Consider the following 15,548-nt stretch of genomic DNA (forward strand, 5'->3'; position numbering starts at 1 on the left):
TTTACTCAGTTCCATATAATGTTAACAAACGTTTGAAACCACCAGATCAACTAAGCGAGAAGAGTAACTCTTAAGATAACATTTATGGAGCACCTGATGATTTTTAGGATTTTCCTGCAACGAAAAGCTTTAATATTTTTGAAATTGTCAAAGTGTTCTAACCGTACAATTTTCAGGGAAGTATTCGATCAATTTCGGGAGTCACATGGTACTATACGAATCAAAATCTACCTCTGGCTAGGACCTAAATTGTCGCGATTGGTAGGGAGTCAGAAGACCGAGGTCACATGTTAAATAATTTAAGATCTATCAAGTATGCCATAGAATAATGTAACCGTGATCGAATATCAGATAATTAGGTAACTTTTTCATACAATGATTTTTATTCCAAGTGTAATACTTTTTGGAGTCATTGTATTCCAAAGTGAAAGTGTTACTATTGACCCCCCAGTTTCTGTCCTAGGCCTGTGCCCGCCAATTAGGGATGTCAGTTTTCCTCAACAAAGGGAATTGCATTCCCAGATTCGTTTTTCGTCTCCGGAGGCATCCTCGAGGCGGAGGTATAGCTCCTCGTATCCCTCAATCACGTCAGCCTCGTTGCGTCGGTGATTTCGGCCAATTGGAGGGGATAACTCACCGCGGTCGGAGGTGGTGGGGGTCGAGAGGGCGGGTCGAGAGACGGTCAACCGTGGTACGGGGTACCGATAGGGATGCACCGACCTTGAAGGGATTTTTGCGTCTACCGTCGTACGTTCACCCCGTCAGCAGCGGAGCGAACGTACCCGCGTTCTCCCGTGCCGAGAAACGCGACTCCCTCTTCCTTCGCTCTTTGTCTCCCCCTTTCCTTCGCGGCCCTTCACCCCACTCTCCTCTCTACTACTTCTGTAGCCGGCCCTTTTTTTTTTATACCGTCCTCGTTCCAGGCTTACTCGACGCTCAAACTCGCCGGGAATCGGTCGCCTCACCCTCGGACATCCTCCCCTGGCGATCCTCCAGGGGCGGAATTTTTCCACTCAAAGTTGCACCAACTTTTATCCTAGCCCTTTTATTCATCTTAGCAAAATAACAGGAAAACAGTAGGAAGTGTCTCGCTCAAAACTAATGATGATAAAGTTGATAAGTAGTTTTTAATTTACTTGGACTGAGAAATTAAGTTAACGTTGATTATAAAAGAAAAATGTAAATAGTCTTTTAATGCTATTACAAACTTTGATTTTGCGTATCGATCATTTTGCAAATATATGATCTACGAGATTTGGGTCTCTTGGAAAAATTATTTATTTTGAATCATTTAATGTCGTAGCTTTCAAATTTCTTTCTGATGTTTATTGATATTTTAATTAGAATTGATTGTCGATTTGTACGCGTGCATGGTGAGAAATATTTATGCATCGCGTTGGTGGCGCGTGGGTACCACGAGTCATCCCTGGAGTGGCGATGCATCCTGTAGATTAGGCTTGCACGTACTCACACGCACGTGCGTGGCGTGTGCCTAATAGTGCGTGCATCGCTCTCTGTACAAAGCCGGAGGTCGTGACCTTGATAGCAGCTGTAAAAGGGTCGGCGCTTAGGCTGGCGATTTACGTGATCTCGAGGCGAGATCTCGAAAATTAATTACGCTGCGTTTAATTGGCGATGCTTTTCGCGTGTCCTCGTATCGGTGTGTTCGTGGATTAAAATTGGACGAATTCTGGCTTATTAATTTCTCGAAGACGACGAATTTTTAATAACCAATTATAGAATCGAACGTTTGCTACTTTGTCTAACTTCCAACCAAAGACACTTCTATCAACAGGAAGACAAAGTTTATTTATTTTATTAAGCGTCCAGTCTCTTTGAGGAACTTCGAATCTTATCTTCCGACAGATTGAAGCGCGAACGTGAAGATAACAAATACTCTTGACGCGTTCCTTTCGCTATTCCTTTGTCAGTTGGCTGCGCAATATTGTAGCAAATTTAACTCGCGCATACCAAGTTGCTGCAATGTCGCGTGACGCGGAAGTACGATTGGTTCAAAATGGTCGAAAGTGAATAGACTTGGGAACGTTGGAGAAACCAAAATGAAATTTATTAGATTACCGTACGACTAATTTTTTTATACGATCGTTGTATTTGGCTCCGTATTAGCAAAATCGTTGAGGCACCGGGTGTGCCCTTGTTGGAAGACTCGTCACTGATTCCAGAGGTCAGACTTAATTAGTGCGAGAAGCACGACGACCATTGTCGTTGAATTAATCGGCCGTCGGGCGGAGCCAGATAAACCCGCGGGCGTATACCCCCCAAGAGCTTCGAATCGCTTCATAATCGTCCGGCACGCGATAGGGAACGACGAACGGATCAAGGTCCTGCCGGTTAAAGAAACGAGATTGGCTTCGAGAGCCGACTATTTTCAGTTTGCGAGCTCCGGAACGATCCAAAGTAATTTTTACCGTTCGGTGCGTCTTTTTCGTCGGGATTTTCGTCCACCACGAAGGAGACCGATCGATCAGCGAGTGTTTTTTGCTAATCGTTCCCACGATCGAGGAATTTTCTGACTCGTTAGGCAATTATCGTCGATCGCCTTCGCTACCTTTCTTCGACGAATATTGAATCACGAAGACTGGCCTTGTAATTATCCCGAAATTGTTCCGATTCCCAAGGCCTTTCGGCAGATAGCAAACGAACGAACGAACGAACGAACGAGCAGATAACAATGCCACGATGTAACATTTTCGTCAATATTTAACGTGTTCATTATCTACGATGAAGTAGAAGTCGTGAATATGGACGACTAATTGTAATAACTTCGCATATTTACGCGAGAAGATATTCGTATTATGTTAATTCGCTTCGGACAATCGTGTTCGATCATTCTCGATCTATCCGCCATGCGATTATTTAATATGGATCTCTCAGCGTTTTCCCATTAAATTATAGATCGTGATCGTGCACGTGTATTTTCTTTCTTTCATATTTTTCGCTACTCCATTTTAATATCGCGTTATTTCCATAAATATATGTAGCGCTGTTTTTTTGCCACGAAGGTAAGAAAAAAAATTAATCCTCAAGGTGAGATGTTAAACAAAATAAATCTCGATAAGATTCATGAATTTCGACGAGGTTAAAGAAACCATTACCATGACAAACGTCAGGCTGTGTAGTTTTCAATTGTCTGAATAGAAAATGTCGGCCTTGCGGGAAGCTTTATGGATATTAGACTGGCGTAGATTATGTTTATCTCCTCGGTCTGAAGTTTTTTTTTCCTTTAGAAAAATATTCCTCGCGTTATTTGGGATTCAATAAACATAATTAAAACGATTCCTACTAATTACGGTACTGTGTGAATAGTAGACTTTAAAAGGCTTCTACAATAAAAGTATTATTCACGAAGATACGAAGATACATAATGGAACGGAAGAGGAAAAATTTATATCGTACATTAGTTTTCTAGAAGTATTAAAATATTGCCAAAGGATGCATTCAAGGGTGAACAGAGTATGCTAGTTCGCGCTATACTTTCTGAACATTGAAACTTTGGATGAAACGTGCGAAAACACTGAACGCGTATGTATCATCAGCGGCGGATGAACGTTGCCCTCGCCATTTTTCGAACCCAAGAAACAAAGGGTTGAACGGTGGAATTAATTTCAATTGAAGCAGCAAGCTGCATAAGAAAACGACGACCGTTAACAGGCAATTAATAAAGCCGCGGACAGAAAAAGAAATAAAGCTGGACGTGTGGGAACGAGATGGCACGACCTCGAAGGGCGCGGTCGAGTTCAGGCTAGACTGAAGCTGCCCTTGTGCCTAACCGACCTTGAGACAGCCCGTTTCGCCATACCCTGACTCCACCGGGCCCCATGCCACGGACGCATCCTCTCTTGCAACACAAAGACTGTCCTCACCGGGAGTCACCTTCGTCCCTACGAGGAATTTTGCAAATGGAATTTCGTCGTTTTGCGAGGACCGTCCTCTAGGAATCTCTCGGACAGGTGTCCAACCAACCCCCTTCTTCCTTTTCTACACGCCAGTTTTAAGACCACTCGCTGGACCAACGCATAAGCTATCTCGCGTTTTCGATTCATTTTTATAACTTTTTTTTTTCATTTCTTTTCCATTCAATAGTCAATTCAGTGCATTTACAAATTATTTACAATTTTACGAGTATCAGGGCCCTTTCATTCTAAACAATATTACGTTGTGAATTCAATGTGCCTTTAATCCTTTCATCCTATTGTCACGTGTATTCTGCTTTTGCTTTGTTCCAATTGTAAATAGTTAATTGGGTCGTCAGCGAGCAGATTTAACGTTGCAATTTGGTTCTTAATCTCTACAAATTTGATCCCTTAAAAATTCATTGCATTCGCGTGGTCGGAGCATTTTGCTTCGAAAAATATATCTCTTCCGCAAGCTGTTATTTCGAAAAATGTAAAATTAATAAATGCTCGTATCATAGTGCTGTGATACGTAAAAAAAAAAGTTACATGTTTCCGCCCGGGATCGAACCGGGGACCTTGTGCGTGTGAAGCACACGTGATAACCACTACACTACGGAAACGTTGTTGATGGACTTTCTTCTCACGAGTGAAATGTCATTAATATTGCTCGAATATATATCACACGGCGATGAAGGCTCGCGATTATCAAGAATTCAGAAAAACGAATCGAATATCGTAAAAAAAATAGATACTAGATATTTAATATCACGATATTTCTAATAAATGGACTGCGGATGTTTATGCATTTATGGGAAATTTTAATCCTGAAAAAACTACAAAATGCATTTAATATGCAAAAATATAAGAAATACTTAAAGTAAGATAGGAATTATTATATTTAGGGGTTGAGACAGCCCTCTGCGAAGCTTCCGTTTCATTAATTTTATTAATAAAAATGTGAATTTGCATAAAGATCCACAGTCTACTAATAAATAACAAATTCAGGGCTTTACGAGTATTTGTTTACAATTATATATTTCATCGAGTAGAATTGTTTACAAAATTGTTCTATCCACTTTGATTGGTAAACGCACGCCTATACAGGGTGTCCCGTAAATAGTGTGAGAACCGGAAATGGGGGGTAGCTTAGACGATTCTGAACAATAATTTCTTTTGCAAAGATGTCGGATGGGGCTTCGTTTTTGAATTATTAACGAAAAACACTGTACCATGATTTCAGCGAACCTTTTCCAAAAGTTGCGATCAGTTCGAATTGATTTTTTCGGGCAAAATTCAAATTTATTCAAATTCGTTCGCTTTCTCTTTCTGATTACGTTGTTTTGCGCAAGCGATTTTTACGATTCGTCGGTCCCAGTTTCGCGGAAAAAGATGGAATTCGGACATAAATAGAACTGACCTGCGCTATTCGGGTCCGATGCGTTATCCTTTGTCCGAGGCTCTCCGGGAGCATCGTCATTGTTCTTTGCAGAATATTGATCGATTGGTTTTTGTCGTCCATGGAACCGCGAGTTCTCGGTTTATACGGGAAAATCGCGCGCCCTCGAGCAGGATTTAAAATGTTTTTTTTTTTGGAACGCTTTAAATTTCTAAAAGGAACGGGAAACCCGTACGAGTCGAAGCAGTGGATCGACTCACGGCTCGGAGAATTCGTTTTTCGTGTTCGTGTGATCGATTCTTTCGACGAAATTCCACCCGCGAAAGGAAACAAAACCGCAAGTTAAACCTCTCAGCGTCGAAATAAAAATTCTATCGCTGCACCTACATTTTTTACACCATCCGTTGCTTAGAATCGTTCCATGCAACGAAACCGCAATTCTTAGTCAACGGATCCGCTCCCCTCGCATTCTTGGATAAAAGATTTAGTTAAAAGACCCTGAAAATTCATGATTTTGAAAAGGGGGTAGATTCTCTGTGGGCATGTGCCTCCGAGCTGACTCAATTTTCGTATTCCTGAGAGTGTTCGCGTGCGAACGAGCAGCTTTCGAATACAGGTAATCCGATTTGAATAAACGATTCTGTCATTATCTCGATCAGTGTACTTTCCGTGTGCAGGTTCGAATTTGCAGAGCTGGCCTGTAATAAGTATCGTGGAAATCACGAGGCAATCGAGGGTTGCTTTAATATCGAGCCAACGCGGCGATCGAGGGAATCTTCGAGTTACGTTTCCGCATTAAAGTGACTCGAAATTGCTACATTGTCGGGTCGTTTGGACGCAAAGGATAGGTTACCGAAGGTAGGCTGCAACGTCGGTCCCGCGGATCGTTTGAATTTAGCATAATCGAAAGCCAGAGCGATTCTGGCCGGAATGAAAAGCTGCAGCGAGAGGTTGACGTTCTTGCAATAATAGAAAGCCGGTATTCCCCCGACTGCACGGCAAACTCGTTGTTGCACCGGGTTGTCGCCGTAGACGCTGGCGAAACTTTTACTTTTACCTAGGGAGAAAGTGCACTGTGTTGCTGCACCTATCGCGATTCCGCTTAGAATGCAACGTTCCGTATAATTCGAGCTGGTCTCGCGTTCCCGTCGAGCACACGTGCCGACCGTGTAACACCTACCGCGCGTTAAAATCACCTATTTTTACTTTCACGACTATTATTGGACACGATCGAAGTGTCTCTATACAACAAAATCTCGTTTCTTTGCGTTTCGTATATCGTTTCTAGAATCAATCTATACAGCGCTGGACACAAGTATTGGCTCAGCATGGCTGTTTCGGTATAAATGCTTATAACAACTAAACAAATTGATTTGAAGGAAAAACTTTTTGATGTATTCATTTATTATCTATTTTAGTTTATTACATAACAGAAGCAATAATATAAATACATTGATTCACAAAACAATAACAATCTTTGGTCACACATTACATTTTCGTTAAAGAATTTTTTTTCTCGAAAGTACGTAGGATTTCGAGGGTATGTCTATTGACCAAAAATGATTGTAATTGACACCTGAAACTAAAAATAATTTTTTTAGAACGATTTGAAATTTTTTAATTTTGTCGAAAAATTTCACAACTTTTCGAATTTTTTTCTTGAAAATGTGCAAGATTTCGGGGGTATGTCTAATGACAAAAAATGATTATAATTGACCCCTACAACCGAAAATAATTTTTTTAGGACGATTTGAAATTTTTTTTTTCGCCGAAAAATTTAGGCACCACAACCCTTGCGATTTTTCTTAGAAATTCGTTTTTGATTTTTAATAATTTTGTTTGACGCGCTACAGAAAAGTTGTCCAATACTTTTTTGTAGGTACCCATGAGCACTACTTCAGAACAAAATTTCATTTAACTATATTCACTATTGTAGGAATTATGGCTGTTTGAAAATTGGATCATTTTTGTAGGGTTTTTCTCATTTTACGGGGTGAAGGAGTAACATTTCGAATATTTTTGGAATTTCTACATATTTTCCATCAAAATATGCGTAGTTTGCTTTTTGAAACATTAAAATCGTCCAATCCGTTCAGAAGTTATGACATTTTAAAGATTCGCATGAAATTTCAGGGAAGCATGACATTAGTTTTTCGGTAAGGAATTTTTTTCTCGAAAATGGTTAGGATTTCGGGGGTGTTTCTATTCACCAAAAATTATTCTAATTGACCCCCGAAACTAAAAATAATTTTTTTAGAACGATTTGAAATTTTTTAATTATGTCGAAAAATTTTACACCTACTCGAATTTTTTTCTCGAAATTGGGTAGGATTTCGGGGGTATGTGTATTCACCAAAAATGATTATAAGTGACCCCTGCAACCGAAAATAATTTTTTCAGTACGATTTGAAATCTTATTTTTTCGCCGAAATCTTCACCATCTAATCGAATTTTTTTCTCGAAAGTGAGTTGAATTTAGCGGGTATGTCTATTCACAAAAAATGATTGCAATTGACCCCTGAAACTAAAAATAATTTTTTTAGAACAATTTGAAATTTTTTTTTTCACCGAAAAATTTCACACATACTCGAATTTTTTTCTTGGAATTGCATACAATTTCGGGGGTATACCTATTAACCAAAAATGATTGCAATTGACCCCTTCAACCGGAAATAATTTTTTCAGAACAATTTGAAATTTTATTTTTTCGCCGAAAAAGGCACCTACCCCCTGTCGATTTTCCTTGAAAAATTCGTTTTTAATTTTTAATAAATTTGTTTGACAGTGTACGGAAATGATGTCTAATACGGTTGGACGATATCACCAAACAGGATTCGTAAATCTGCTTTGGTACATTGTCGATAGCGGTTCTTCTTAAAATTCATTTCTCATCTTCAGTTGATGGTTCAGGAAATGTTTGCATTGCGTGCGAGAAGAAACATACATCCTGTCACACGATCATTGAGGTCCCGTAAGTTGGCGTGGAATCTATACTTTTTTCGAACTTTACCCTCGCGAGTCTGAAAAGGACAAATGACCTAATACATAAATTAAAAAATATACTCAAAATACTATTCTTCTATCTATGCCTCGTTAAAAATATACATATCAATACTGAAACGATATATAAAAAACGTTTAACGAATAATGAAATTAAATTAATTATGTTTTTTTGATTATTGGGGCAGAAAAATTAGACGAGAAGTGAGAACTCCGTTTATGACGCGTCGATAGAAATCTCGATCGATCCTCCATTAATCAGCGTGCACGATCCCGATCTCTGAGTCACTTTCGGTTTGACGTTAATGAGTCTCCCGGAACGTTAACGGCATTGTACTTTTCCCATTTAAGGGGCGACACACTTTCCGCAGCCACGATCGCGTGAAATACGTACAAACTTCACGGCGGTTCATTTCATTTCCTGGTTGGAGCAACGATCTGGCCGGTCGTTAGCCGCGGCACGTTGCATCGTGTACACTCTATTGCATATTGCATCGTCCGATTGTCTGGCTCGCGATCATACTGAAATATAGGAAAGCTGCGAATCAACCAGTCATCTCGTAACCGACTCCATTTTTATGGAGCAAAGGAGCCCCGTTAACGTTTCCTCGTACCGTCCCGGTCTTCGAACAAGGATGAAAGACGTCGTTGGACAGTGGACGTTACGAAATCCTTTCGTTCACGACCAAAGAGAAAACAACCAAAGCGAATAAACGGCTGAGTAACATTTGAACGATTTAAAATTTACAAATAACAACGCGTCTATTGAAAACAGCAAATTCAATGGCAACGCGTGCTTTCGAGAATCGAAAGTTTTTCGTTTCCGAGACTCGCCAAGCTGATATACACGTGAATTTAATTTTACGGTGGCCCTTTAGTACGGTTTATGCGTACAAATTGCTCACCACGCGTCCACGTCGAGACGGTATTTATCGTTTTGGCTCGCTTCGTTGCGTCCAAAGATCGCGGAGGTTTTCCTCGCCGGAATCGGAGTCGATCTGTTTCCCCGGGGCGACGAGAAAATTGAATAGCGACAAGGTAGACGTAATATTTACGGTGAACGCGACTCCGAATGACGCGAAATTCGATTTAATACGGGCTATAAATTGACACTCGGACCGCGTTTAATACGGGTCGATAATTCGATTTAGCCGGGGGTCGTAAATTGGCAACCGGGCCGCCATCGAGCGAGACAGATCGGGCAAACCTGCTGGAACGCGGGGCTAAAAACAATTCCCGGGTCACTGTATGAATGAAAATTATAAAAAATGAATGAAATATCGCGTTCCAACCCAGGCAACAGGTTTCGTAGCGGGGATTCTTGGTGTCCTTAGCATTTTTTTAACGAAGATACAAAGACGCGGGAAGCCACGCAAGATCCGCGTCTCGTCGGTCTGGTCGCTTTCTTGTCGGCAGTTACGATCGAATCGTCGGATTAGGTGAAATTCAGGTTATCCCGATGGCTTTTCACGCCGTGCTCCGATAGTCGTCGAGATCCAGGAAGATGAAGAGGGTCTGGATAGGCTCGGAGTTTCACAGGCTACTCTCTCCTGTTCGCTCGGGGTCATCGGGTCACCCACGCCTCAATTACTCGAGTTCTATCGATGCAGACGGTGCCCCGTCGCGGTTGCGACACCCCCCGCTTTACGATCGGCCTGGTTTTAGAAAACTTCGCAGATGCCACTGGGTCAGAGCGTCGTCGTCGTCGTCGTCGTCGTCGTCGTCGTCGTCGTCGTCGCTCGTGCACTTTCTTCGGGACTCTTACTTTTCTTCGCGACGCGGGCTCCTTGGATCAACGACACCGTCGATCCAGGAAGATGAGCGGCTAACTTTCTCCGCTCGAACGGGCCTCCAACGAGTTCGCTTCATTGTAACCGGGCCCCTTTGTCCCGTAGAGAAATCAAACGTTTGTTTACCAACCATTTATAACAACATCCCAAGTAACCGATATTTAGTAATTTTTTTATCGAAGAAACTATTCTCAACGCTAGATTTACGGAAGACGTCAATGTTACGGGTGTCTGAGTCCTTATTTAAAATTGCAGAACGCGTAAATATTATTTTTTAATATTGGAAAAGGTAGGGCTATTGGGACGTGTGATTCGAATGAAACGACAATAATTACTGGTAGAATGTACTTTTTATTAAATCATACGTAAAAAGGTATATCTAAGAGTTCAGTTCTGTTGAATTTGATCGATGCACTGGCATGAATACATATTCTAATTAAAAGAAAAATCGTAATGTAAGGTAATCGTCAACATGAAAGGTATCAATACATGGACCGTTTATTTTGTAAGTCTATTTTCTCTTGTTTCGAGAAAGTTAAAGGTTAACATATCTCTGTTGATTAAAAAATTTATGCAAATTATACGAAGTCTGGCAATGTTTCTACTGTTTTATCAATACGTAATTTGGTTATATAAATTTGTTTTATATGCAAATGGACTTACACCACTTTCAAAGTTAGACAATTGTAAAAATCGTTTAATTTCAATTTTTAAAAATGAAATGTCACTTAATATATACTTCATATTGATCCAATTTTGTTTACAAATAATGACACGACATGAAATAGAAGTAGTATTTTTAATTTTAGACGCTAATTACATTGTTAAAATTACAAGATATTGATAGTAGTTACTTATGCTCTGCATGTGGTATATAAGGTAATAACTGCTTGATGTCTTTATATTTTTCATAAGTAATAGGCCTGGCATCTTGGTACAAAGGCGCCAGCGCGATTTTTTCAAATTTTAGCGGTCTTCCAGGACGCGTAGGTAATAAATTTATAGTTTTAAATTCTGTGTCCTTCGATCGATGTTTTATATAAAATAGTGTATTGGTGCACTTTCGAGAAACCTCATCCAACATATTTGCAACCAATTTACTTGTTCTCCATTAGTGTATCTTGGGTACAAATAAACACACTATAATTTTTGGCAGTTCTAGTGTTAAAAAACACAAAATTGTTGAAGAAACAGCTCTGAACACAAAAAAATGATTTTTGCAATAAATTTCTAATTTAATTATTTAATAAATATAATAATTAGATTAAAAATCATTGAACAAGATGTTCATTTAGTTCCATTATTTTTGGCGTAATTTCTGGATTTTGGACAAATTTTCTCACTGTATATATTTCGATTATTTGTGGAATCGTAACCTGGTCGATGTTCATCAACTAAAATCCCTAATTCTTTTTCCGTTATTTTTGGCGTAATTTCTGGATTTTTGAAAAATTTTCTCACTGTATATATTTCGATTATTTGTGGAACCATAATTTGGTCGAGATTCATCAACTAATATCCCTAATTCTTTTTTCAAGTTGTCTATCATATCTTTCTTTCGATTTTGTACAAGAAGTTTATTATTTCCTGTCTTGATACACTTAAATATGTCGTCTGTAACTAATATACAAACGTACCGTACATTGGTGAACGCGATAACTCGAGAACGATTCGACCGAATTTACTGAAATTTAGTACACGTATTCCCAATCATAGTCTTAAAAAATATGAACAATTAAAGTTAAGTACCTCTCTCGACGCGCTGCAAGTACACATTTTACGGAAGTTGCAACAGGAAAGCGAGAGGATTGCGTGACTTGTAAATCGCAGTCCGATCGATTCTCGTTAAACGGAGTGTTTAATTTTTTGCAATTTTATTGTGGGAACATCGTTTAAGACGCAGCGTGGCAATTATCGTACTTGCGTCGGAAACGCAAAACAATCCTGCACCGGGTGAACTCGCGATCATGATTTGCTTATCGCACGAAACGGTATTAATTAGTTTTCGCTTCATTGGTCAAAAGCGAAGCAAACGTCGAGGAATTATTTTTTTAGCGGGAATTAATTCGAGCATGGGATCGTTCCGTGAATCGAATCGTTCGCGCGTTTAAAACTGTCGATGATCGATCGCGAGCCTTCGACGCGTGTTTGAATTACCTGTGCTCTCGCGGTGCTATAAATTCGTCCTCGTCTTTAATATATTTATAAACCTTAGATTTAAAAACGTCGCGACGTCCCGTTATCGCGAGCAATCAAAAGTCGCTGGCTAATTTTGGGCACGGATCTTTAAAATTACGCAATCGAGATAACGAGAGGATCGGTGACATTTCTACGGTTTCTTTTAAAAAGAAATTTTAATTTACAAGCTAGCTTCTCTTGCACACGTGCCCGTAAAAAACAGTTTAGCGTCGCGTTTCTCGCATCGACGAGAGACATTGTACGGGATCTGCCCGGTTTACGGTTTCTTGATTGCTCCATTTTATCGCGCGGCAGTCCTCGTTTTGCTTTGGTCGTGGAAGTTAACGAGGAAGATCGAAATCAGGTGTTGCGATCGCAGCCAGCGAGCAAATCGGCGAAAAAGTAGGGATTAATCGATTCGAAATGAATCACGAGGCAATTTCGAGAAAATAATTGTTGCCAGTTAATGGCGCCAAGGTCCCTCGCGAGTCGTAAATATGCGCAAGGCCGTGATACGTGAATTACAATTCTTATCAATTCTACGCACGGCAAGGTCATCACGTTTATTATCAACAGTTGTGTCGCTCCTAATATGCTTACGTACGTTCTTTGCGGCTAAGAAACGAAAATATTTATCTGACGAACCGAGACGGACTCCAATTCCTACCGTATTAATCCACGAAGATATGCATATGCATCGTCTCATCACAGTATTCGTATCAACTTGTTAGCCCTAAACTTTAAATGGATGGACAATGTAACATGTTAAATAATTTAAGTACATATATATCCATGTCTCAACGATACAGTTACTCGATAAACAAATATATCGAACGTAATGACTTTTGACTTAAAATTGTGATATAAATATTCCTCGTGCAAGCAAGTACTTCTTCTTTCTCTTAATCTTTGGTCTGATCCTTTAGAATGAAATATTGATCGTTAATTAGCACCTTTGATAACGTTCACTGCCAGACTAAACCCTTCAAATTGTCTACGAAAACGATACTCTTTTTTTGGACATTTGGAAACTAGCATATCCTCAATTTGTCGTGGAACTTATTTTTACAGCCTCTTTAAAATTTAAGTATCCTATCAAGATTTATTTTCTTTAAGATCTAATCTTGGGAAATAATTTTTTCAGCTCATCGGTGTAAATTCATGTCGCCCATATGTGGGTAAAGTCAAAGTGTTATTATTGACAAAATTTGCCTAGCATCGTCTTAAATAAAGTTCATTAATTATACACGGTACGTTGCTCCATAATAACAGTGATATTAATGTACTAGATTAATAAATGATCAGAGTTCTGATCGTATAACGATGCTCGGGTAACGCAAAAGGTCAAACGAGCCGCAAAATTAAATTGACCGTGTGTTTGGCGTGCCTGTTCTACAGCTTCTAATTAAAAATAACCGCGATTATAGTAATCCAGAATTCTAAAGATTCCAGCCGTGATAATTAATTTTAATTAAACGAAATTCAAGGATCGCACGCCGCGGTAGCTACCGAAATACACGTATCGTTTCTAATATCAATTTTCGGTCCCACGAATGGGACATTCTTATCGTGAAAATTCATCAGTGTCGACTCATCGGATACGAGCATCGTGTAAGCCCAATGAATTTCATTATATCTAGAGCTGTCTACTCGTTACACTAAGCTTGATATACGTTGCGCAAAGTAATTGGGTGTCATCGTCTATTCAGACTTTGTTGCTTACTAAAAAATTTGAATATCGACTATCCTTAAATTTTCCAATATTTTGTTGCTTTTTTAACTCTTTGACTGCCACGTTACCCATATATGGGTGACAAGACTAATATAATTATTAATCTATATTTTATTTTTTTTCTATAATATAATTAAAATAATTATATATTTTCCCACTATGGGATTAAAACAATTTATTCCGAAATTGAAATTGAAATCTTAAATAAATCTGTATAGGACGAAGTTTAAACAAATTTTAAGTTATGCAGTTTACAATTGTCTGAAATCCAAGTTTTGGACTAGAAAATTGTAGAAAATTGTACGGTTTTGATGTGGCAGTCTACGTGTTAATGCAGCAATTTAGAACGAAACACCATTTTTAGGACACGAATCCTTTCACGCCATCTTGGATTGTACTAGGTTAGAAGACGAACGTAGTATTGATTTTAAATATTCAGTAAAAATTCTTTGGGTATCCTATGCCTTTATGAATTATTTCTAAAATCATTTCTCCTTAAAGTTGCATCTTATTTGATAAATACAGCGTTGCTAATTAATAGAAATTAGAGGCTTTAATGGCAATAAAGATTGTTTAGGCGAAGGGTGAATAGTTTTTTTGGGGCATTAGCCCCGGCGTCGGGCGTTGACGTAATCAGTGTCGCGAGCCAGGGCGACAAATCGGGACAACTAGACGCGACCTACATATTGTTTCGACCGCGTTACACAACATGCAAACGAGCGTCGAGGAGGGTCAACGTCCGCGTTTGTCGCCATGTTGTGAAAGCGGGAGCCGGCACCACGTGTACCACGTGAGCGTCGCGTAACGTGGCGTCTCTGAAATTGTCTGACAGGTCTGACAGGGAGTGTCCATTGTCACTGTTTCGAGGTCGGACAATGAGCCGTCCAATTGGTGGGCAACGATCTATACAACGATCCGTTCAATGCCTCTGGGAACAACTCGTTCGTCGCATTGGCTAAAACAATTCTTTTTTTTTTATTTGCAACAACTTTTGCTCGATGACATTCTTTATTTTAATATCCTTTTCAAAAACTTTTACAAGCAGGTGTTTAAAATTAGATCAATTTTGAAAATTCGTTTTTCCTGTATAATAATCCTAGTTAAAAGTTTGCACACTCACCAGTGTTGTTAAATTTGAATTTTAATGATCGACGTTTCCAGTTTCGCGAGATTATTTTCCTCGAGCCTTTTCTATTAGCGATCAATCTTTGTCCGTATCGGTTAATCTCATTTCCTGATTCAGTTTGCGTACGAAGGTTGTAAAACTATAATACATTTAACTCCTTTGTGATTGCAATAAACAGGTGCTTCTGTACGGACCGAGTTGTGCATTCAGATGGACGCATAACGAAGAATTCCTGTGACTAACAGAGGTATATTTTACAAACGAAGTCTAGGTTAAATGGAACAAGGAATGCCAAGGAAAAGTTGCTCGCACAATGTATTAATCCATTTTACATTCGTCGAACGTGAAAGTAATCTTCCTTGATCACGGACGAAAGAACTTCCTGGAACCGGAGAAAACCATTATTTTT

General features: G+C 39.4%; 1 long non-coding RNA gene and 1 other non-coding gene across 2 annotated transcripts in view; one reads left to right on the plus strand and one right to left on the minus strand.

Moving 5' to 3' along the window:
• The window catches only part of LOC122404565, a 164,426-nt gene that overhangs the window by 66,516 nt on the left and 82,362 nt on the right, over positions 1-15,548 (plus strand). The gene's annotated exons all lie outside the window — the stretch shown is intronic.
• Trnav-cac lies at positions 4,465-4,537 on the minus strand. Its single transcript has one exon. It is a non-coding gene; the product is annotated as a tRNA-Val (tRNA).

Source organism: Colletes gigas, unplaced genomic scaffold, assembly GCF_013123115.1.
Source record: "Colletes gigas isolate AHSC1104 unplaced genomic scaffold, ASM1312311v1 Colletes_gigas_Sc00003, whole genome shotgun sequence".
Classification (NCBI taxonomy): Eukaryota; Metazoa; Arthropoda; class Insecta; order Hymenoptera; family Colletidae; genus Colletes; species Colletes gigas.